Below are 24,055 nucleotides of genomic sequence, written 5' to 3' on the forward strand. Positions count from 1 at the left end.
AATTACCTTCGCAATGATAACTCGCAAACTATATGAGCTGCATCTGTATTCAGTGACAGAGATTTGAAATCGATTGTCACTGTTAGCGCTTGTATTCGCTGACAGTAGCAACACAATGAGGTGACAAAAGTCATGAGCTGCATCTGAATATTGTGTAGGACCTCCTTCTGCCCGCCGTAATGCAGCCGCTAGACGAGGCATGGACTCAACAAGTCGTTGGAAGTAATCTGCAGAAATACTGAGCCATGCTGCGTCTATAGTTGCCTGTAATTTCGAAGGTGTTGCCGAGGCAGGATTTTGTGCACGAGCAGTCCTACTGACCATGTCCCATAAATATTTGATGTAGTTTATGTCGGGAGATCTGGGTGACCAAATCATTCGATCGAAATATCCAGAATGTTCTTCAAACTTATCGCAAACAATTGTGGCACGGTGACATGTCGCATTCCCATCCATAAAAATTTCATAATTGTTTCGCAACTTGAAGTGTATAAATGGCTGCAAATGGTCTCCAGGGAGCCGAACAACAGTTGTGCTAGAGGACACAGTCCATTCCATCTAAACACAGCCCACACCATTATGGAGGTATCGCCATCTCTTGTTGACAATTTAGGCCCATTGCTTTGTGAGATCTGCGCTTCACTTGAAACATACCATCAGCTCTTACCAACTGAAATCGGTACCCATCTGACTAGGCCACGGTTTTCCAGTCGTCTAGGGTCCAACCGATATGGCCACCAGCCCAGAAGAGGCGCATCAGGTAATGTCTTATTGCTAGAAAAGTAACTTTCGTCGGTCGTCTTCTGTCATAGCCCACTAAAGCCAAATTTCGCCACACTGTCCTAACAGATTCGATCGTAGTACATTCCACTTCTGGGGTTATTTGACGCAGTGGTCCTTCTATTTTAGTACTAACAACTTCGCAAACGCAGCTGCTCAAGGTAATTAACTGAGGGCTGTCGGCTACTGCATTGTCTGTGGTGAGACATAATGCCTTAAATTTGGTATTCTGGGCACACTTTTGTCATTGGGGATTTCGGAATATTGTATTCCCTAACGATTTCCTAAATGGAATGTCCCATACGAGTTCAGAATGTGTTAACTCCCGTCGGGCCGCCCTAATGACGTCGCAAAGCTTTTCACATGACTTGTGCTGAGTACACATAACAGCTCCGCAATGCACTGTCCCTCTATACCTCGTGTACGAAATACTACCGCCATCCGTATATGTGCTTATCGTCATTCCATGACTTTTGCAAACGCGAGATGTGAAATCGATTGTTACTGACAATGCGCTCCTTTCGTCTCCGGTTCCTGTCGATTAGGGACTCGCTACGACCACTGTTCTTAAGCCATGTTACACTACTGGCCATTAAAATTGCTACACCAAGAAGAAATGCAGATGATAAACGGATATTCATTGGACAAATATATTATACTGCAACTAACATGTGATTACATTTTCACGCAATTTGGGTTCATAGATCCTGAGAAATCAGTACCCAGAACAACCAACTCTGGCAGTAATAACGGCTCTGATACGCCTGGGCACTGAGTCAAACAGAACTTGGATGGGGTGTACAGGTACATCTGCGCATGCAGCTTCAACACAATATCACAGTTCATCAAGAGTAGTGACTGGCGTATTGCGACGAGCCAGTTGCTCAGCCACCATTGACCAGACGTTTTCCATTGGTGAGAGCAGCAGTCGAACATTTTCTGTATCCAGAAAGGCCGGTACAGGACCTGCAACATGCGGTCGTGCATTATTCTGCCGAAATGTAGGGTTTCGCAGGGATCGAATGAAGGGTAGAGCCACGGGTCGTTACAGATATGAAATTTAACGTCCACTGTTCAAAGTGCCGTCAATGCGAACAAGAGGTGACAGAGACGTGTAACCAATGGCACCCCATACCATCATGCCGGATGATAGGCCAGTATGGCGATGACAAATACACGCTTCCAAAGTGCGTTCACCGCGAAGTCGCCAAATACGGATGCAACCATCATGATGCTGTAAACAGAACCTGTATTCATCCGAAAAAATGACGTTTTGCCATTCGTGCACCCAGGTTTGTCGTTGAGTACACCATCGCAGGCGCTCCTGTTTGTGATGCAGCGTCAAGGGTAACCGCAGCCATGGTCTCCGAGCTGATACTCCATGCTGCAGCAAACGTCGTTGGAACTGTTCGTGCAGATGGTTGTTGTCTTGCAAACGTCCCCATCTGTTGACTCAGGGATCGAGACGTGGCTGCACTAATTGTTACAGCCATGCGGATAAGATGCCTGTCATCTCCACTGCCAGTGATATGCGGCCGTTGGGTTCCAGCACGGCGTTCCGTTTTACCCTCCTGGACCCACCATATTCTGCTAACAGTCATTGGATATCGACCAACGCGAGCAGCAATGTCGCGATACGATAAACCGCAATCGTGATAGGCAACAATCCGACCTTTATCAAAGTCGGGAACGTGATGGTACGCATTTCTCCTCCTTGCACGAGGCATGACAACAACGTTTCACCAGGAAACGGTAGGCAACTGCTGTTTGTGTATGAGAAATCGATTGGACACTTTCCTCATGTCAGCACGTTGTAGGTGTCGCCAACGGCGCCAACCTTGTGTGAATGCTCTGTAAAGCTAATCATTTGCATATTACAGCATCTTCTTCCTGTTGGTTAAATTTCACGTCTGTAGCACGTCATCTTCGTAGTGTAGCAATTTTAATGGCCAGTAGTGTACATACTTCCGTATGGTGCATCACTCTTATAGACACCTTGGTTAGTCCGCTGTGACTCATCAACAAATCTGGCAACTTCATTCACAGTGCAGTCACGTGGACCATTTTCAATGCTAATTCCACTCAGTTGTCCACCACACACCACGTCACTGCCGTGACGTACGGTAGTGGTGGCTTCTATATCATCCACAGCACTCCAGAGCGACAAGTGTGTACTTTCAACGGGGTGACAAATATTTTGTATCACTTGTGCAGTCTGTGACGGACGGTCCTTGTTGTTATGGTTCCACAGCGTGGCCAGCTACAGCGAGAAGTGTGCCGGGCAGGGCCTTGGTGTCGCCACGGCGGTCTCAGCTCCTCACTTTGCACGTCGGCGCGCGTTAATTGGCCGAGTAATTAGCGGCGGTGCGCAGGCGCAGCCGTGCTCCGCCCCCCCGCCGGGTCCTGTGTCTCTTCATTAGCCGGGGACCGCGGCGCGCCATTGGAGGGCCGCTGCATAATCGCCACCCGGCTACGCCCGCCAACCCGTCCGCTACAGCCGCGCCGCGCGCAGACGCCACACAACGCGACTGCTCTCTGCCTCAGCACCGCCAAGTAGGTCTGCTGTTCAACATTCGTGCACTATCATAAGCGTATGTTAATTTCATTTAGGTACCTTAGGGACTACTGCAGTGACTGGCAAGCTAGAATGTAATAGTTCACTACAGTAACAGAGAAAAAAGGATGCCCACAAGGTTCCGTTCTGTGGCCTATATTTCTAGCTACAGTGCTATAGTTTACTACAGGAACAGAGAAAAAGAAGGGTGCCCACAAGGCTCCATTTTCAGGCCAATATTTTTATATAAACATGGAGCAGTTGCTTGACCAGGCTACAGCAGGAGAAAGCTGTAATGTAGATGGTGGCTTTTGCGGACGACCTGTCAACATGGTAGATGGAAACTGTAGGTATGATAGGAAGAATTTAGAAAAGTAAATAACGCTGTGGATGCAAGATGCCCATGTCCAAAACTATCGCTAGCGCCTCACAAGTCGAATTACTGTACTTGTTGAAATGAAAGTTTCACTGGTCGCAACAGCATTGACCAGAGATTCGAAGGTTCGTTACCTGGAAGTTCATCTTGGCAGGTGCAGAAATTTTTACTTACGTCGCCGGCCGGAGTGGCCGCGCAATTTTAGGCGCTACAGTCTGGAAACGCGCGACCGCTACGGTCGCAGGTTCGAATCCTGCCTCGGGCATGGATGTGTGTGATGTCCTTAGGCTAGTTAGGTGTAAGTAGTTCTAAGTTCTAGGGGACTGATCACCTCAGATGTTAAGTCCCATAGTGCTCAGAACCGTTTGAACCAACTATTTACTGACGTCCATATGTTTAAGCCTAACTTTTTTCCTTAAAGCATGTTATGGAGATGACCGCGTACCATTATCATCGTACCATAATACTCTTCTATACCTGAACGTTGTTCATGAAGAATGAGTGTTGATAACTTCCCGTATATGCTCATATACAGTGTGTAACGGGTATAAGTGCAAATACTTTCATATGTGGTACCTTAATATGTACACACAGCATTGTATTGGTTGTTCATTCTCTACATCAAACAGTCTTCCTATAAACACATCACATAAATTATTACCTGATGTTTTTTGTGCGGTCGTAACTGCACAACTATGTCTGTAGTATACCAGAATATACCTGAAGTGCTGTCCAGGGAAAGGAACTATTAATGGCTTTCTCTTGGCACATGTTCTAGGAGATGCTAACTAACGTAAAAACATACTGCGCCTACTAGCTGTAATTACTAGTTTTCAAATGAAATGCATACTTATTTAGTGATGTTTGGTACACTCTCCTCAATCATTAATAAAAATATCTGCAGTAGTACGTTACACCCTATACATCGCTTGTTTAAATGACACAGCCGTTTCATGTGTTGCGCGCGGTGATAAATAACAAGTTGACGCTGAAGTTAAAATCTTCTGGGTTACTAGGCCGCGTCATATTTCTACTAAAATGGTCGACGTTTCAACTCCTCTGCAGGGATCTTCCTCAGTATACTATGGTGTCCACTACTGCTAGAACAAATACCTTGACACTTCTTGGAACTTTTACCTCACAGAGTCTGTCCGTGATGTACTGCAGGTTACTTCTCTCCTCTGTCACAAGACTTGGATCGTCATTTCTGAAAGGATCTTGAGTTGTGTAAACAAACCCATGACTAAACGCACAATCGGTAGATGTTTGCTGTTTTCGTGACCGAAGTCAGATTACGTCCGACATTCTGGTTCCTAAACTCATATCGCACGAGTACTCTGCGTTCATAGTGGCTGCTCGAGATTGTAGATGAGACTTAATTTTCGATGTCAAAGAACTCCATCGGCAACCTGGAGACAGATCACATGCCAATACAGATTTAATAACTATTGTTTGAAGCTTTGAGAGCTGTTTCTGTATTAAGTGAATCCGTAGGTAAAAGTAATTTTTGATGGTGTATCTTTTTGGACCATCCCAAAAACAAAAGAACTGTTACTAGTGAACTCTACTTGTGACGGGAAACGACCCTCCTGGTATAAACTCTGGAACGTTAATGACTCAGATACTATCTGATCGGCAAACCTTCGAATTTCCGTAACTAAAAGTTGTTTAATAATCTTCTAATATCAGTCAGAAGTATATACTGTAGTAGAAGAAATCATTTTAGCTCCGTGAACCCATGAGGTTATTGTCAGCATGTTGGTACACCGTTGAAGCCATGGTACTTTATTGGGGTTTGGCGGAAGTTTGATGCAAGGAGCGTGTGTTACAAGTGCCTGAGGATGCTGTCATAGGATTCCACAATCGACTGCCTTGAAAACTAAATTACGTAATAAAGAATACAACTGAAGTTATAACTGTTTCGTAGAGTAAAATCGCCGACGGTTAACAATCTTTTGTTGCAGTTGCGTGTGCGGAGGACCAGAGTAAGTTCAGTGAGAAGCCCTTATTAAAAGTTCAACTTACTAAGTCATACACGAGCATGTTAGTAGAAAAACCAGTCCCCGTGCCTTATTTCTAGCTACTCCGCTGTGTTTAGCACACTAGACTCGTATTCCGGATGACAACAGTTCAAATCCGCATCTGACCATCCTGATTTGGGTTTTCCCTTAATCGCTTAAGACAAATGCCAGGATGGGTCCTTTGAAAGGGCACGGCCGAGTTCTTCCCTCATCCTTACCTGCTCTGAACTTGTTCTCCGCCTCTAATGACCTCGCTGTCGAAGGGGCGTTAAACATTAATTTCCGCCTCCTCCTCCTTGCTTCCAACTGTTCACATTTCATGCCTCTTTTTCATGCCGTAGTTGGTTGAGCTCTGAACCAGGGGACATGAAGACCATCTCGCGCTGCGAGTAGCCTGCATCCCAGGCGCTACGCAGTGAACTTGCAGCACCCCGCGCGGGAGAGTAAACCAGAACTTCCCGTGGTGGAGAGTGACGGTGCAGCTCAACGGCACGTTACACACAGCTTTGTTAGTTTTCACGGATGTAGTTTGACCCGTATACAAATCTTCATGCGGATTAAAAGTTGCTGAAAACGACAGAGTGATGTTACGCACTGGGCGGCAGGTGCTAGTCTTGCGAAGGCGCTGGGACGCATGATACAAGGACATAGCGTTTAAAGACGTACCAGACGAAAGAGTTCTCCAGATCTAGAGCTACTAGGGCTACAGGATTCTTTTCACAGGACCCTCCTTCTTTTAGCACTGCGACAAATGGATCAACAAATGCAAAAGGTATCAACCTGAATTTTAGAGTTTCCAAATATATATTCATAACCAATATTAGCTCAGAGGCGAAATCATCGTTTAATCACATTACCTCCTTTGGGGAACTATTGCAACGCCTCGGCGTCTAACCTCTTTAGATTCTATGTAGCCTGTTGCAATCCTGGCAGTCAAACACACTGGACAGTTAGCTACCCAAGCAGACATTTTTTCTACTAATGATATTCATCTTGAAACTTCCTGGCAGATTAAAACTGTGTGCCCGACGGAGACTCGAACTCGGGACCTTTGCCTTTCGTGGGCAAGTGCTCTACCAACTGAGCTCCCGAAGCTCGACTCACGCCCGGTGCTCACAGCTTTACTTCTGCCAGTACCTCGTCTCCTACCTTCCAAACTTTACAGAAGCTCTCCTGCGAACCTTGCAGAACTAGCACTTCTGAAAGAAAGGATATTGCGGAGACATGGCTTAGCCACAGCCTGGGGGATGTTTCCAGAATGAGATTTTCACTCTGCAGCGGAGTGTGCGCTGATATGAAACTTCCTGGCAGATTAAAACTGTGTGCCCGACCGAGACTCGAACTCGGGACCTTTGCCTTTCGCGGTTGGTAGAGCACTTCCCCGCGAAAGGCAAAGGTCCCGAGTTCGAGTCTCGGTCGGGCACACAGTTTTAATCTGCCAGGAAGTTTCATATCAGCGCACACTCCGCTGCAGAGTGAAAATCTCATTCTGGATATTCATCTTGCTTGCACTGTCCCAACTTGTATGAGAGATCTGCAAAGTATTCAAACGTAAGAGTTACAATCAGTGCATCGTTCTTACATTTTTAAAATCTGACAGTGAGATCTGTGAAGGATAATGAGATACTCACAGTGCCCAGCAGAAACCCGACACAGTGCCGGTCTGAACATTATTACGTCAGGCTGGGACTTTAGTTAATAAACAGACTGAACTGAGATCATGGTGTTTTGTTCATTATTTGGTAGAATTGAAGTAAGATCCACGTATATATTTCTGCCGTGAACACGTCCGACTACAGATGTGTGATCTATTCTATACAAACAATACCTGGCAACTGAGATGGACAAAATTTTAGTTTGGATTACAGTGTCTACAGGATTTATGTGTTCTAAGTACGCAAGTTTCCGCATCCGTAGTCAAGTGGTCAGCGCGGATAACTGACATGCGGAGGACCCGGCTTCGATATCCGGTGCTGACAGGAATTTTTCCCTTGGTGGGAGAATTTGTTGGGGATTACCCTCAGCCTTCTGAGGCCAACTGACGAGCTATTCGAGCTTTTAGTAGCGGTTCCAAGGTCGAGAAATCCAACGGTCGAGAAACACATCGACGATTAGCAGAGCGGTCTGCTGACCACACGACCCCCACACCGCGTCCGATGACACCGATGCCGAAGAATGACACGGCGGCAAGCCGGGTACAATTGGCCCGTGTAATGACAGGACGCGGAACGTATGGACTTCGGAAAGTATTCTACACATTTCGTTCCACGCTAATATCATTGCACAACACGAATGGCACATTGTCAAAAGATAGTACATTTTCTGTGTTCCGTGAAGACAGAGTTCTGCTGCGATATGGATAACACGTCCATCACAGCGTGCGAGTGAAATTGTCCGGCAGCTGCACAAGTGGTGGTGTATAAAGCAAATGCAGCATCATCGTATACAGCCGTAGTGAAATGGCGCTAACTATTTGACCAAAACCGCAAAGCCATGGGTGTTACTGATTCGGTACTCAAGACTTGCACCATGCGATTTACTCCTTTTCAACGAACTGAACGAATACCTAGGGAGAAGGAGTTTTTCCAACAATGAGGACGTTCACACAGCGGTTCACGAACGTCTCCATGCTCGAGGAACGGGTCTCTGTAGTTGAGTAATTAAATGATTGGTTGAGCGTTCCGACCACTGTTTACAGAGTCTTGGTAACTATACTGAAAAATAGTGTCATATATTTGAGTTAATTTGAAATGTAGCTCAGCAATGAATAAACTTTGCTTGGCCTTCCATAACAATGTATAAATTAGTTTTTAAAGTTCAGTTGTGTGTATATTTCTCTTTTATTACCGACACGCTTCATCCACAGATCGCACAGCTACCCGTAAGACGTGTGTAGTGTGACGTCGCTACAAATGACACACACTCTTGCAATCTACTCGCCGCCCAACATTCGCTCCTAAAAAGACTACCATATGTTGCAAAAGACTGCTAATCAATAAAAAATTACCAACTTCAAAGTTTCCTTTTTTAAGTTTTGATAGAAGTTTCGTTTTCAGATGAAAGATTCTTTTTCTTTTGTTTTTACATGGTAAATCTTGGCTGGGATCTTCAAAGGAAGATTGGCCATGTCGTATAAAAGAAGGAACTAACTCTATATCTTTACTCCATTTAGTCGTATAGACGTAATAAAAGTTACATAAACTAAAAATCGCTGATTTCAGGGAATCAGTAATCAAACATGGATGATTACGTGAGCTCAATGCCAAACACTGGCTTATGAAGACCAGTAAACAAGTCTGCTGCACTGTGGAAAACTGTTAATTATTCTAATCAAGAAAAGCTCGTGGTAGCTCATAGTGACAAGAAAGAGTGCACGTTATTGAACGAAGATAGAAAGAACCGTGTGGCAGCAAGTGTCGTTATTTTAAAAGAGACTCAAAAAATATCAGTTCGGAGTCTATTAATCTGAGTATAGCTCGGGTATCCATGCATTAATCACAGCGTTTGAGCTGGATGCTCGTAGATTTGCTGTGTGAAGTGCCACGTGGCTGCGTCGTGCGTCGGACTATGATATCTTTTCTGCAGTGCTGCAGTCTTGCAATATACGATGGTTTCCCAAATCGTGTTCCGAGGAACATTGGTGGTCCGCGCGAAGCGAGTAAGTAGTCTGCGAAAGACTATTGATAACATAGCTTTTTTGTTTTATTTATTTTGTCACATTGACGATACTATTGACTTTTTTGAAAAAGTGAATATGATTTCTTTGTTTCTAAGTGCGATTTAAAATTGAAGTAATACTGAATAAACTAAGTTCCCACTTTTTTTAAAAAGTATTAATCTTCAAAATAAACAACATGTTCTATAAAAGCGCCAAAATTCTCAAAGTGTCCCGTCAGAGAAGAAGTTGGAGAAACCCCTGCCCTATACCATTCTTTTTGCTTTGTCGACGGAAGTCCTGCGACGTCACGTTCCCAGTTCAAAGCATGTGCCAAACGCCGTGTGAACGACGAGCTTTGCAAAAATATCGATATGTGCCGCGACAGTCAATCTTAGTAAGCAGAGGGATGACAAAGACTTATTCAAGTGTGCAGCAGACTTGCGAACAATAGCCTTCCCCACGACGAGATAAATGAAGGTGAAAGCCGTCTGTTAGAAATGTCTTTCATGTTATTTATCATAACAAGAGCTGCAAGTCACTAACATGTCTCAATGACTGTCTGTTCACTGTTTTCGTCAGCTAGGAGACTCACACCTCTAGTTTTACAGAGAAGTACTTTGAAGGCAGAATCCTGCGTATCACAAGCGGGTAGATGGTTAGGATTTAGGTTCGCATGGCTCATATGGACGCAAAGAACGTTACTTCCTTTTCCGACATTTTTGCCGTTGTAATCTTCGCGTGGTCGACAATTGCAGCAGCGAACTATTTAGTTCTAAGTGATTAATTCAGACGTTGGCCTCTTGCGTATTACGGAGATGGGCATCTCTAACAAGGGAACCTCCCCATCGCACCCCCCTCAGATTTAATTATAAGTTGGCAGAGTGGATAGGCCTTGAAAAACTGAACACAGATCAGTCGAGAAAACAGGAAGAAGTTATGTGGAACTATGAAAAAAATAAGCAAAATACACAAACTGAGTAGTTTATGTGAGATAAGCAATATCAAGGAGAGCGTGAGGGTAGGAGCGCAGTGGTCCTGTGGTTAGCGTGAGCAGATTTGAAACGAGAGGTCCTTGGTTCAAGTCTTCCTTTGAGTAAAAATTTTAATTTTTTGTTTTCAGACAATTATATCTGTCCGTCTGTCCGTCCGATGCGATCACTTTTTTGGGAGTGATAATCACATCCACAAGAAAACCTAAATCGGGCAAGGTACAAGAATCTTTTTACCCATTCGCCAAGTGTACAAGTTAGGTGGGTCGATAACATATTACTGTCATATGACGCACATGTCGTCACCAGTATCGTATAGAATATATCAGACGTGTTTTTCTGTGGAGGAATCGGTTGACCTATGACCTTGCGATCAAATGTTTTCGGTTCCCATTGGAGAGGCACGTCCTTTCGTCTACTAATCGCCCGGTTTTGCGGTGCGGTCGCAAAACACAGACACTAAACTTATTACAGTGAACAGAGACGTCAATGAACGAACAGACAGATCATAACTTTGCGAAAATGAAAAAAGTAAATTTCTCACTCGAGTGAGGACTTGAGCCAAGGACCTCTGATTCCGCAGCTGCTCACGCTAACCACGGGACCACGGCGCTCCTGAACTTCCGTTATCCATGTTGTTGCCTATGGCACAAGGACTACTCAGTTTGTACATTTTGCTTATTTTTTCGTAGTTCCACACAACTTCTTCCTGTTTTCTCGATTGATCTGTGTTCAGTTTTTCAATGCCTATCCACTGTTCCAACTTATAACTAAATCTGAGGGGGGTGTGATGGGGAGGTTCCCTTGTAAGCAGCACTATTTAGGATTTATAGTGAGAGCTCTCCTACCTAGCGTTGCGTTGGCGTAATTCCTCATTACATGTTTTTTAGCGTTGAAGATTTGTTCTGTGAACAACGTGAACAACGTGAATTCATTTCAAGTTTAACTTCTATCTTTTTGCTCCTATAAACATTTCTAAATTTTGTGGTATTTGGTATGGAGAAAGAATTTAAGTTGAAAGGTAACCATCTGAGCCACGAAAATATTTAACAAAACTAGTCCCTTATTCATCCTTGAGAATATTTGATACAACCAGCCCAAGTGAATCAACGAATAAAGACTGCAGCATCTCGTAGTAAAATTTAGCATTTTATAAAAGGAAGAACACTTCAAATTTAATTTTACGATGATGCAGTTCCTACACAAAGGAACGGATTTTCAGACAGGCCCCTTGGACAATCAAGGCACAACTAACACACAGAGAAGGTACATTGTAGAAGATGTAAAACACAAAATCTTAAGGCCAGCCAGAATCTGACACATATACCCAGACAGCTATATTCTAAGGATTCTTTTTAAGAAGTGAGCAACAAGACCTTAAATAATGAAACGCTTGTGTTTAGCTCTAGATAATAAAAAAATCTTTAAAACAAACTAATCAATAAGTAAAATTTAAGATTTGTGGTTTCAGCTGTAAGTAATGAGCTCTTTAAGAACATTTAAATAACACTGACCTACTGAAAGACATCAAATTCATGAATTTAAGTAAGGTAAACTTTACAGCAAACTCAATAACTCTATTTCTGCACCACAGCAAATTATTTATAGCAAACAGCTTAAGTACTAATGATCGATCATGAAGTTGTGATAGTGCACAACATTTCACAAAGAGGTAAACAAGAAATCTGGGTTCCACAACATACTGTTCGTGGTTAGACTAATTTTCAAAAACTCGGAGGTTAAGCAGAGAGCAATTGGCGATAAGAAAGTGATGATTTAAACCACAATAAAATATACAAATGATACTGAAGGTGAATTCTTAGAACAATAATATGCGAAGAAAGTAGCCCAGGCAAACAGCTCATGCGTCGAACACACGCGACGCTCACCCTTCGCAAACAGCAACCTGCCAAGCGATGCGCTCAGCAGTTAGGCTCGACAGTTTCTGCAAACTAGCCCCTCATCTACGGTCGCCATACTGCAGAGTCTACCAGATCACACCTCGTCCCAAAACGACCAAGACCGTTCTACGCCCAAGAAACGACTCAGATCTACCAAAACATCATCACGTCCCGTAAATCACTAGTGACGCCGAGCACGGGGATACACAAGCTGCCCGAAGTTGACTGAGAATGAGGTTTGTCCCTTGTACCTAGCAGGCTAGTACATAAACATTACCACGGTTCCGCCTACACTCTTTACGGACTCTGCGCGCGACTCCACAAATAAACATTGACTGCTGCCGACAAGAAGTCATAGCCATGGGGCGGAACCTCACTGTTTCGCTTCACGGGCCGACTCTTCGTACCCGCAACAGCTCACCAAGAAGCCCCACCAAAACACACGGCGCCGCCGCCAGAGACACCGCTGCCAACTTCAGGCGAATGGTAGTACACGTAAAACCAAATCGGGCTATCGCATTCGAGAACGAACCAGCACCAAACTGGCTCAACATTTATGCTCATTTTATACAGAGTAATCCCGTGATTAGGTTAAAAACTATCGTGGATGATGTGGAAGAGTAAATTATGCATCAGTCTGACGTAAGGGACACCGGTCAGGAAAAGACCGAGTCGAAAATTCTAAGTGAAAATCGTTCTCATACCTCTGACAGTGGATCTCTTCTAACGAAAGTTCTTCCCTTTCCTTTTGAAAGGCAATAGTAAGAACCAAAGCAAGTAAAATTTGTCCAGTAAACATCGGTTCTAAAATGCATACGTTACGAGCGATGAGCACTTGTTCATTAGAAGGGACGAGTTTTACCGTGGTAAAGGTATGCACTTTAGATGACATGTTAGCTGAATATTTTTTCTTGTTTTGTTCCATACTACCTCCTCTCAAAATATGGAAAGCAAAAAGGTTGCATTAGACAAGGTCCTTTGTCTGAGGTATCAAAAAGATTTTCGCTTATAACTTTCGTCTCGGTCGTTTCCGGGCCATGGACGCTTACCACAACCTGTACATTTACCCTTCTCCATTATCTCTGAAGGTTTGTAACATCAGCACGGAATCACACTGTGAATGTTTATTTATCATTTTTTCAACGTCGTATTTGATAAGAGCACAGTTCACTGAAAAACAATTTACTTTCAGCAGAATTAATATAATGAGGGACAGCTTTCGGCTCGAGTATCCATGCATTAATCACAGCGTTTGAGCTGGATGCTTCATAGATTTCCTGTATGAAGTTCCACGTGAACGGGTCGGCCGCTGCGTCGTGCGAACCTTTCTACGAAAAAGTAAAAATATAGCAGCAATATATTGAAACAAGAATGATAATAAAGTTTATCAATGTCCACAGCAGAATTAATAGGGGAACACTAGCAGTATTGGACACCGGAAGATCCTGAAGAAGATCCCAGCAGAGGGGTCAAACGTCGATTATTTTAGAGCAAATATGACGCCGCCTAACAACCCAGAAGATTTTAACTTCAGTCACAGAGACCTTTGAGTCATGTGCTGCGATCCTGGATAGATCGAGAGTTGGTTCTTGTGAGATTCCTGCTTCCCACAATGGAGAGTTAGGCAATGCAAGGTGCAGTGAATATCTGCATGGCTCACGCTCTTTCTATAAGCGAAGACGCACTTATAATTAAATGTTGTAGTTATAATTCTGCATTAACACAGGACACAGTAAGGACATTAGAATATTCAAGAGTATTTATCCGGAATAGTAGAATGAACACACAAAACAAAGGACAGGAAAAACAAATGAGCGACTGAGATTCATAGGAATCTTAATAAATTCATCCACTGGAGAAGTGCATTACAAGGCAATTGTTTGACACATTCCTGAGCCTAGGACCATTACCAGGTAGGACTGACAGAACAGATAGAGAAGATTCAACGAACAGCGGCGAGTTTAGTCACTTGATCGTTTATTCGGCGCGAGAGCGTTACGCCCGCTTTACCCGAGCGACTTTCTGGTCAAATTTGACTACCCAAACTACGTGTATCTTTTGTGGCTGCATGTAAATCAGAAACCAACAACGATGAGAGTGCGTCTACGACGTCACTGATCTGTAGAGTGTGCCGAGAGCGGAGTTCATTATTTCCGAATATGGTGCACACAAGGAACTTTGGCGGTGTCTGCTAATATCGAAAGTTAACCTATTCTGGCCGAGATCACTCCTATTATAGAAATGTCTTTTTTCCTCCTTAATTCTTATTAGGCGGTTTGCTTTGTTTTCCTGTCACACTGAAAAGTTGCACAAGATCCTGAGATTTTTTTCTTCTAGTCTTCTCTTACAGGATACACGAAATACAGGGTGATTCAAAAAGAATACCACAACTTTAAAAATGTGTATTTAATGAACGAAACATAATATAACCTTCTGTTACACATCATTACAAAGAGTATTTAAAAAGGTTTTTTTTTTACTCAAAAACAAGTTCAGAGATGTTCAATATGGCCCCCTCCAGACACACGAGCAATATCAACCCGATACTCCAACTCGTTCCACACTCTCTGTAGCATATCAGGCGTAACAATTTGGATAGCTGCTGTTATTTCTCGTTTAAAATCATCATTGGTGGCTGGGAGAGGTGGCCGAAACACCATATCCTTAACATACCCCCATAAGAAAAAATCGCAGGGGGTAAGATCAGGGCTTCTTGGAGGCCAGTGATGAAGTGCTCTGTCACGGGCTGCCTGGCGGCCGATCCATCGCCTCGGGTAGTTGACGTTCAGGTAGTTACGGACAGATAATTGCCAATGTGATGGCGCTCCATCCTGCTGAAATACGAATTGTTGTGCTTCTTGTTCGAGCTGAGGGAACAGCCGATTCTCTAACATCTCCAGATACTGTAGTCCAGTTACAGTAGCACCTTCGAAGAAAAAGGGACCAAAAACTTTATTGGCTGAAATGGCGAACAAATGTACAACTAAATGAAACTTTATAGCTCCCTTAATTCGCCGACAGATAGTGCTTAGCTCTGCCTTTTGTCGTTGCAGAGTTTTAAATTCCTAAAGTTGTGGTATTCTTTTTGAATCACCCTGTATATGAAACCAAATAGGTATTTATGTATTAGAGAGAAAAAGCATACACTATGTACAAATAAGAACGTAAGTAGATAATGTGCTTTAATGAAAATGGTTTCAACCGTGTAAAAGGCAGAGTTATCTAATAATTTTCGATGTTATTTGGCACGTTGCAAGAAAACGAGATATAAAAGATAAAGCAAAAAGACACCATTTACTGTTTTAAAGTTATTGTAATTTGTAAGTATATATTTTCCCGAGCAAATAAATGTATACTGGTACATTCCTTTACAAGAACTTCCCCTAAGAATTCTGCTGTGGACATTGATAAACTTTATTATCATTTTTGTTTCAATATTTTGGTACTACAATTTTACTTCTTCGTAGAAAGGTTAGTTTCTCGTAACCTCACTTTCACCTCCAAACTACACAGCAGACAGCTCTCAGAATACACGCAATTTTGGCTCTGAAGTGTAAACGAAAATGACCACTCGAGACAGGCCGAGTTTCAGCACAGGAATAAAGCCACAGAGGCGCTGCAGTAGACTCTCTTGTTTCGAGTAATCATTTGAGACAAGAAAATGTATCATGTGACAGGGACTTGATACAAATACTCACCAAATTACAGTGGCAGGCACTACAAGAGAGGCGTTTTGTATCCTGGAGAGTTTTACTATCGAAATTTCGGGAGAGTAGTTTCAAGGAAGTGTCGGGGCAACATATCACTTACTCCCACAAACTCGCAAAATGACCATGACGAGAAAATTCTAGCTAATACAGAGGCTTCGCGAAATCACTCTTCCCACGCACCATTCGTGAATAGACTGGCGACGGAGGGGTCAGTTAGTGGTACCAGAAGTACCCTCCACCAGGTGGCTTGCGGATTATTGATGTACATATTGATGAAGATGTGGAACACACATTAGAGAGCTCTTGATTTAACCCATTGCGCTGTGGAAGCATGTTTATTTCCTAATACTTCATTAATAGAAGCCAGTTTGCGTAGCCATTTTCTGGATAAAAGATTAGTAAAATAAGGGAAATATTATCAGAGCATTAATACCCGATATCATATTAGTTATACACTCAGGTTAAAGGCTGTTGGGCAGTAGCAGTTAGCACAGGGTTGCGCAAAGGATGGGGCCCCTCCACGCCCACACCAGCGTCGTGACCAAGCCATAAGTTGTACTGTCACCTACGTATAACATGTTAGTTTTTGAATCAGGAGTCACAGGGTGCGGGCTGTGATGTTATCCATGCGTAATATTACTCATTAACATTGTCCATCAGGAGATAGAAAGTAGACGAAAGCGATCGAAGGGTAGCGCTTTGTAAGGACAGAGAGAAAAAAGTACGAAGGCAAGCGCCAAGGGAAAAACCTCTGCGACAGTAGGACGGGTAGTAAGGGCAGTAGCAGCTTTCTACGAGGGCTATCCACAAAGCACATTACGTTGTGGAATTAAAAATAAATAAAGTATTGGAATATTTTTTTATTATATACAGATGAAAGCCACACTTAAATACTACTTTTCTACATAGTTGCCATTTAAATTAAGGCACTTGTCGTAGCGATGGACGAGCTTGGAAATTCCTTCGTCGTAAAATTCGGCCGCCTGCGCCTTCAACCACGTGGTTACCTCTTTTGGGACAGAAAAGCTGTGATTTTTGTGGATTTCCTGGAAAGAGGCACTACAATAAACTCTCAAAGGTATTGCCAAACTCTGCACAACCTCAGAAGAGCAATACAAAACAAGCGCAGGAGAAAGTTGGGCTCAAAGATCTTGCTGATTCACGACAACGCCCGGGCCCACACGGCAAATGCCACTCTTGAAGTTCTCGAATCTTTTAAAGTGGGAGTTGTTTCCTCATCCGCCGTACAGTCCCGACCTTGCACCGAGCGACTTCCACTTATTCCCAGCAATGAAGAAGTGGTTGGCTATGCAGCGTTTTGATGACGACGCACAGCTTCAAGAAGAGGTAACCACGTGGTTGAAGGCGCAGGCGGCAGAATTTTACGACGAAGGAATTTCCAAGCTCGTCCATCGCTATGATAAGTGCCTTAATTTAAATGGCAACTATGTAGAAAAGTAGTATTTAAGTGTGGATATCATCTTTATATAATAAAAATCTTTCCCATACTTTATTTATTTTTAATTCCAAAACGTAATGTACTTTGTGGATAGCCCTCGTATCTGCGACAGCGCATGCAAGGTGTGGTTATGTTAGTGCGAGGTACAGTGCATCGTTACCTTTGTCGTTGCGGAAGGTCGTTGTGGGGCTTGCTGCAGTTGCTGCGTCCCTGTAACAGTTCAAGGTGGTCATACATTAGTGGGCGATCGGTAATAGATCGGTTCACAGTGTATGGGGTGTGTGTGGCTGGTTTGTTTGCGTGCTGTGTACAGTACGATTTCCCTGCGGCTGCCTGTTTTTCGGTGTGTCGAGCATCTGGGGTTACCTGTAGTAGCTGTGTTGCAGAGGCTCGCCAGTACTGTAGTGTTAGCGTGCTACGGACCATAGATGTTTAGTTCCCTGCCAATAGTGTCTAGGGTTACGCAGTCTTCAGGACCTTTTTATACTGACAAGCCTTTGCTCACTCATTTGCACTAGTTCTACGTATTTTATTTTCTCCGATTCTCGGTCTTGGAAAAGAAGTTATTTCACTTCAGACGCAATTTTGTAGGTTACTGTCTCAAATCATTCAGTACTAAGCTTTTACTACGCTTCTTGTGTTACATTCTACCGTTCCAAACAGCGGCGTTGCCCTAAAACCACGTCGAAACAGTTTAGAAAGTGAAGCCCCTATATCACACGCGGTGCAGCCTTTATAAATCCTCAGTTTAATACCTAGATTTTTCAATGAACCATAAAAGAATACACCAGATGCCCTTTTTTTACGAGTAAGACGAAATGTTCTGCAGGCGGTCCCACGGCACCGCCCGATTAGAATATACATTATTAATTCGCTGCGCCCGCGGAGGACGCATAATCAGGGCGGCTTTCCAATCTGCCGTCTAATCGTGGCGTCGTTTTCCCGGGCAGCCTGGCGCCGACGCCCGAAACGGGGCGCGCTGCGTCGCGGCGCTGCTCCCCCACGGGCTTCCACGCCGACGCGGCGCGGGCTAATGAAATATGGCGAGCCCACCGTAATGTCCGGAGGGGCGGCCGAATTGTTTCGCTGCTGCGAATGTAACGATTTCTGGAATAGGAAAACCATTACGAATTCAATTTGGGGGCGGAAGGGCCGGCCGTCATTAATTTGTTGGCGTCGCGCGCGCGGACGCTCCGGCGCAGGATATGCGCGCCGATATGCATCGCAGCCAGCAGAGCCGGGGCGCCGCCGGGCTGCCGGAATTTATCGGCGCTCGCTGCAGGCCCGATGGGTGAGGAGGGGAGGGCTGGGGGAGGAGGCCGAAAAGTCAGCGGGCCTGCGGTGCTGCACGTGCTGAAATGGCGACCGTGACGCGACCAGTGTTTTATAACAAACCCCAAAAATCAATATACTCGAAAGCACACCCACATTTAAGTAGAAATGAATTACATAGCACATCATAGTATAGAATCTAGAGAGGTTACGTAATTTAGAATGCTATATACACATTTACCTACTACACTACAGGCCATTGAAATTGCTGCCCCAGGAAGATGACGTGCTACAGACGCGAAATTTAACCGACAGGAAGACGATGCTGTGATATGCGAATGATTAGCTTTTTAGAGCATTCACACAAGGTTGGCGACGGTGGCGAAACCTACAACGTGCTAACATGAGGAAAGTCTCCAACCGATTTCTCATACACAAACAGCAGTTAACCGGCTTTGCCTGGTGAAACGTTGTAGTGATGCTTCGTGTGAGGAGGAGAAATGCGTACCATCACGTTTCCGACTTTTATAAACGTCGGATTGTACCCTATCGCGATTGCGGTTTATCGTATCGCGACATTGCTGCTCGCGTTGGTCGAGATCCAATGACTGTTAGCAGAATATGGAATCGTTGGGTTCGGGAGGGTAATACGGATCGCCGTGCTGGATCTCAACGGCCGTATCACTAGCAGTCGAGATGACAGGCATCTTATCCACATGGCTGTAACGGATCGTGCAGCCACGTCTCGATCCCTGAGTAACAGATGGGGACGTTTAAAAGACAACAACCATCTGCACGAACAGTTCGTCGACGTTTTCAGCAGCATGGACTATCAGCTCGCAGACCATGGCTGCGGTTACCCTCGACGCTGCATCACAAACAGGAGCGCCTGCGATGGTGTACTCAACGACGAACCTGGGTGCACGAATGGCAAAACGTCATATTTTTGGATGAATCCAGGTTCTGTTTACAGCATCATGATGATTGCATCCGTGTTTGGCGACATCGCGGTGAACGCACATTGGAAGCGCGTATTCGTCATCGCCATAATGGCGTATCATCCGGCGTGATGGTATGGGCTGCCATTGGTTTGCACGTCTCGATCGCGTTGACAGCACTTTGAACAGTGGACGTTACATTTCAGATGTGTTACGACCCGTGGCTCTACCCTTTATGCGACCCCTGCGAAACCCTTCATTTCAGCAGGATAATGCACGAACGCACGTTGCAGGTCCTGTACGGGCATTTCTGGATACAGAAAATGTTCGACTGCTGCCCTGGCCAGCACAATCTCCAGATCTCTAGCCAATTGAAAACGTCTGGTCAATGGTGGCCGAGCAACTGGCTCGTCACAATACGCCAGTCACTACTCTTGATGAACCGTGGTATCGTGTTGAAGCTACATGGGCAGCTGTACCTGTACACGCCATCCAAGCTGTGTTTGACTGAATGCCCAGGCGTATCAAGGGCGTTATTACGATCAGAGGTGGTTGTTCTGGGAACTGATTTCTCAGGATCTATGCACCCAAATTGCGTGAAAATGTAATCACATGTCAGTTCTAGTATAATATATTTGTCCAATGAATACCCGTTTATCATCTGCATTTCTTCTTGGTGTAGCAATTGTAATGGCCAGTAGCGTAAATATACGGGGTGTCCCACCTATCGTGTCCACCCAAAATATCTCTGGAACAATAACAGCTACTGTAAAACGACTTTCACCGGTATCAATGTAGGGCTGGGGCCCATGAATGTACATATTTGGAAACATTCTAAAACGAAAGCATATGTGTTTTTAACACAAACTTATGTTTTTTTAAATGGTCCTCCTATATTTTTTCTTCAGCAATCCATAGCATGACAAAGCACATACACAATGGCGTTGATTGCATCGCAATATTCCCATTACCTCCCGAGATATTAAGACGCGAATTTGACGCTTGAAACACCCGACATGCGCTGCTAGCGCACTTCCTGAGGCTCAGGCGTGAACCCCATGCTGCCCGTAATCGCGATGTGATTGACATGTGTAATCACACTTCCATACTTATCAAGAGGTCCGAAACGAATAATACGGTCTGCTGCCATCCTGCATTAACGTCGTACATTCCAGCAGGTATTTATCCCATAGGCTAGGGGTGATGCGGTTCTGTAACATATCTGTGTACCGTAACGTTAGTCACAAAGTTAACTTCGCTTATCGTTAATCCGTTACTAAAAAGGTAATGCCGTTCCACGTTAAAACTTTACTTTACTGTAGATCTAGCGCAAGTGACAGTTAATCATTCACTCGTAATAGTAAAATTCATGTTGATGGTTTTAGTGAAATGAGCAAGTGGACTAAAAGTTTTACCGTTGTTTAGGTAAAAAGTTTTGATTTGGGAAGTTCAGGTAGGACATAGAAAATGAATGTAAACATGTTTAACCAATTAGTTTTATTATCACATAATTATCAATGTTATGTTTATCTAATGCATTAAATGACAAATTGTTGCAAATAAATGTTTCTTAACATCACTGGGTAAAATGGCCTTGTGTAGAAACTTCCACTGTGATACCAGCACTACATACTAAACATAGCGTTCGCATCTCGTGCTCAAAGTGATGATGCCCATTGGCTTGCATACATAGGGTCACTCTGCGGATGAGGGATGCCCTACTTCGTGCTACTGTTTCCTCTTTGATGGCTGTACAAGCATCAATAATGCGTTGCTTCATGTCCTCTGGTGTTGTTGGTTCATGTTGGTAAACAGCATCCTTCACTGCTCCCCAAAGAAAATAATCCAGCGGTGTAAGGTCCGGAGATCGGGCAGGCCACCTAACTGGGCCACCTCGTCCAATCTACCTACCAGGGAACTTACGGTTCAGAAGTCGTCGTGCTCGTAAGGCGTTATGTGCAGGGCATCCGTCATGCTGATACCACATGACCATTCTCCGTTTCAGAGGTACGGTGTCCAAGAGAACAGGAAGATTGTGTCGTATAAATCTGGAGTATTGTCTGGCATTTTGGATGCCATTTATAAAGAAAGGTCCGATAATGGTATCTCCAATAATCCCACACCAAACATTAGCTTTCCACGGACGTTGATGCTCTACCTGACGGAGCCATTTTGGATTGTCTGCGGACCAATGATGCATATTCCTCATATTGACAATTCCTTTGTTGGAGAATGATGCCTCGTCGGTAAAGAGAACATCTGCAAAACAATTTGGATTAGTCAGAAGTTTTTGCTGAGCCCACCGACGAAATGTTACCCTATTGCGGAAGTCATTTTCATGAAGATCCTGGTGTAAATGAACATGGTAAGGATGAAATTTATGACGTTTAAGAATACGCTGTGCACTTGATTTCGGCACACCAACTTCACGTTCAATTTGACGTGTGCTTATTTGAGGATTCACAGCTATGATAGCGAGCACAGCAACTTCAGCACGTTCATCTGTGCGTGCCGTAGGACGATATCAAGGTCTTGGATTTAAGCTTCCCGTTTCACGTAGACGAGATGTGAGACGACCAAACATCCGGCGCGAAGCGATGCCTTGTCAGGGACAGCCGTTCTGCCTGAACAGCATTTCGTCCACCTACAACAGGGTACAGTGCAGGTTTGTAGAGTAGTGTAGAAAACAGACATATTAACGTAATAATCATAATGTTCGCTAACAGTACTATCAACAAACAAGCAATCTCATAACGTATTTCCCGTCGACGTACATTCTCCATAGATCAGCAGCATTTCTACCATATCTTCATGTGTGTACATTATATTGTACAGTATAAGTTCCACAACACAACGTTTATTCACAATGTGTACTACCTCCGTGCCGTCACTAGATTACTCTGATGCACGACTACACTGGTAAGCGGTGTACTGCACGCCAAAGCAACAACAAATGGGATGCTCGGAGGGTGGTGGAGTACAGGAGTTTGCATGGGCCGCAAATCATAAACAAGGCGAAGTGGTAACTGTGGCAGTAGTGGGAAATACGTTGGTCACTTGACTAGGTAGAGCCAGGTCCTGCGCGACAGGCACAATGGGTCATATAACGCATTAGATAAACCTTATTTTGGGTGTGCAGCATAAATAAGACAACCTGACGGGTGTACTGGTTCATATTGTGTACGTAGATACGTAAAACGTGCAAGAGGGAAACCATTATGTGCTTATGAGAGTTGATGGCAGCAGACCGTATTATTCGTTTCGGACCGCTTGATAAGTATGGAGGTGTGATTACACATGTCAATCACATCGCGATTACGGGCAACATGGGGTTCACGCTCGTGCTCGCCGCTCTGTCCACCAACCTCACCCTCCAACTCATTCCCTCCGTTCCCCCTCTACAACACTCAGATATCCATTATACAGACCAGCTGCTTAGCCTGTGTCTCTGAAGAACAGTCGAAAAACTGCGGCTCGACTCCGATGTAGCAAGATCGATACTTTGACACTGTCCAAAACCATTCTGGGGCGAGCATTTTCTACATGAAGATCAGTTGATTTTCGTCGTGAATCGTTTCCTCAACAGCCAAAATGTAACTCAGTACAACCAAAGTCTCTGACAAGTCATGCATGATTGAGAAGAATGTGTCACATTTAAGGGTGACTGTACAGAGGACCAACACCATCTTCTATAGGGTGATTCAAAATTCGTTTACAAACTGATGACATCGGGTACACAACAAAGATCAGTATTTAAATAGGAACCTGGGATCGCTAACGCCACAAGGGGGCGCTACGGTCACTTGTGGGCTGCCATCGTTGGAGACTGTTTAATTGGGCCCCATATTCTCCCGGACCGACTAGGCGGTGGCACGTATCTCATATTCTTGCGAGAGGTTCTGCCGGACATGCTAAATGATGTTCCCATGTCTAATCACCGCAGCATTCGATTCCAGCACGACGGAGCCCCCACGCACTTCAGCAGACAAGCGAGGGCATATGTGTAGGCAACTTTTTTCTGCATCCGGATTGATTGCGGTTGGCCAGTCGCATGGCCACCACTCTAGCTGGTAACCAATCGATTTTTCCACTGAAGTTACCTGAAAGGCCTTGTTGCTGAAATACCTGTTACATTCCTGGACCTAGTTTGCAGCAGGATATCTTCGAGATACACAATCCTAGAAAGATAGATCCCTTATCATTTAGCTACAAAATAGCAGGTCAGCAACTGGAAGCAGTTAATTCCATAAATTATCTAGGAGTACGCATTAGGAGTGATTTCAAATGGAATGATCATATAAAGTTGATCGTCGGTAAAGCAGATGTCAAACTGAGATTCATTGGAAGAATCCTAAGGAAATGCAATCCGAAAACAAAAGAAGTAGGTTACAGTACGC

The sequence above is a fragment of the Schistocerca serialis genome, chromosome 4 (assembly GCF_023864345.2).
Source record: "Schistocerca serialis cubense isolate TAMUIC-IGC-003099 chromosome 4, iqSchSeri2.2, whole genome shotgun sequence".
Classification (NCBI taxonomy): domain Eukaryota; kingdom Metazoa; phylum Arthropoda; class Insecta; order Orthoptera; family Acrididae; genus Schistocerca; species Schistocerca serialis.